The following is a 2,719-nucleotide window of genomic DNA, read 5'->3' as shown; positions in this document are numbered from 1 at the left end:
GGGGGAGGTATTGAAAATGAAGTTGTTTGAGGGAGATAACGTTGAGTCTTGATCCCATGTTTTTTGATCTTCCATTATCTTCTGGGTTTCTTTTGGTGCTCTCTTTGCAATACTGTAGGCATTTGAGAATACATCTTTATCACCATATGATCTAAAATTAAGGTAATAATGATTCTTATTGATATTAAGGCATTTTTCTTTGAATGTTCTATTTAGTAAGTGCTAGGTTTCAAGTTTCTCATAAGGAACAGATTTTCCAAGAGATCCCGAAAGAACGTGCTGCATGTTTCATGAGCAGGTAAGGAAGAGCTGGAGTAGATTAGTATCTAAGGAATACATGTATCCCGAAATACAGATTCATTCATTCATTTAAGTTACTCGATCCTACTTCAAAATATACGTTTTTTTTGAAGATTCTTCTTTGCTGTGGCCACTTTTAACGTCTTTATGGAGCTTGCTGCAGCGTTGCCTCCCTTCACGCCCTGGCCCCTCGGCTGCCAGGCATGCGGGATCCCAGCTCCCCGGTGAAGGATTGAACCCGCACCTGCCACATTGGAAGGCGAAGTCTCAACCCCTGGACCGCCAGGGAAGTTCCTTGAAGATAATTTTTTGAAGTCGCATAGTCAGTGTTCAAATTAATTAAGGTGAAAGGAAAAGTAACGTTTCATTTATTCACCAATGAAAACAGGAGAATTTATGCCTCATAAATCTTTCATGCCACAGTATTTTTGTAACTCACCCTTTATGAAGATAATGCCAATAAAGACATCCTATATCCAAAGTTTTGATCCTTAAATCATTTCATTTTACTAAAGAAAGAAGCCCAAGTCCTTTTCCTTTTATATTTTAACTCCTTTTTGCAGATGTACACACACACGGACACACTATGTGCATATACAGATTACATGCACACACACGTACAGTAATCACATATGATAAATGAACAGCTTAACGAATTTTCACTAGCTGAGCTCACCCAGGTAGCCAGCACCTGGATGGTGACATAGAATATCGTCAAAGCCCCAGAAGGCTCTTCATGCCTCCTTCAAGTTGTACCCTTCCGCAAGGGAAACCACTATCCTGCCCCAACAGCATAGCTTAGTTTTGCCTATTTTTGTACTTTATATAAATAGAATCATATACTGTGCACTATTTTGCTTATATTTTCTTTAATTCCTTTGATTTGGATGCATACATTGACTTGTGTCGGCCACCATTTGAATAAAATGACATGGAGTCTTTTCAAACATTGCAAAGCATGTCTTTTGGAGAAGCATTTAGCACACACATGCCAATTTCTGCTTTTCAAAAGCTCTGAATCCTTTTTGGGCTTTTCTCTAATCTCTAGACGCCTATAGCCAGTAAGAGACGAGAGGTATGAAAAACAGAATATAAAATGTTCACTCATAATTTTTATATTGCTTTCATGTTAAAATGATAATATTTTGGGTACAGTGGGTTAAGTAAGATATATTATTAAAAATAACTATCTTTCTTTTTAAAATATGGGATATGAGGCTTGCATTGTATTTCGGTGGATAGCACTGATATAAAGCGTCGGCAGGACTAAGAGAGGCATAGTGAACTGAGCAGTTAAGGTTCTGGGTAACATCCTCTTGATGATGTCATCAGATGATTTCGTTTTCTCGTCAGAAACTCTCAGGTGAAAGGCCAGCGCTCTATAGTTCCTAGATTTGGGGGAGACGGAGACTTGCCCACCTTGCTGTACTTTTGCCATGTCTTCTGAACAAAGTCGCTTTGTTTAATTGCTGGTTAAACAAAATGCATCAGTTTAACCAGCAATTTCTGGATTTTTATCCCACTTCACATCTGGGTTCAAATTGCTCTCCTCACTGGAAGGGCCTCCTTTCTCCTCTCCAAGCAATCTGGTAGCACCTGTCCCTTATGTCTTTTCTAGACCCCCTTCTGAGTTCTAACAGGCATGGATTCCAAAAGATGGAACTTACAAAAGTTTGTTGCAAGTCAGTGTTTGGCTTTCATTATACAAGCCAGGATAGTGCCTGAGGTCCTTGGTCAGCGGATGAGTGCTATTTGACGCATAATATACCTGAAGCATAGTATTGACTTTTCTATTTCAAATATGCTAATAGAGATGGTAGGGGACACAGTAGCCTCAAAATATGTGCCAGGAAGCACAGTTCCTGTCATAGAGTTGGGGAGTGTGGCACAGTGCTCACCAATGATTATTGATCCTCTACATAATAAAAGACAATTCAGTCACTTCTTAGTCATTCAAACTGGGTGAAATAGAGAACTGACGCTCTGTCATAGAATCCATGAACATGTTAGCTTAATAATTGTGCTTGATATTTATACATATATTTATAACACCCTCTCACTCCCCATCTCAGCACCCATCATTGGTGAGGACCAGGGAGGAGACTGTGAACAAAACAGATGAAAATCCCCCCTTTATATAACTTCATATTTTAGTTGTTGGGCAGATGATAAACACACATGAACACAAATATACAAATTATACAGTCTATTAGAAGGTGATGATTGCTACAGACAAAAACTAAGTGGGTTCTGGGCTCACTTGCTGGGGTAGAGACACAATGTATATCACACACATGTAGAGAAGACAAGTCTTTTGGCCACAACCAGCAGTTCTCAAAGTGCGATCTGGGTTCCCAGGGGTTCCCGAGGTCAAAGCCATTTAAGTAAGACATGCAGTTCCAAGACGTTATTTGCCCTT

Source organism: Mesoplodon mirus (assembly GCF_964341445.2).
Source record: "Mesoplodon mirus genome assembly, chromosome: 2".
NCBI lineage: Eukaryota > Metazoa > Chordata > Mammalia > Artiodactyla > Ziphiidae > Mesoplodon > Mesoplodon mirus.
The sequence above is the reverse complement of the archived record's forward strand: the minus strand, read 5'-3'. Positions refer to the sequence as shown.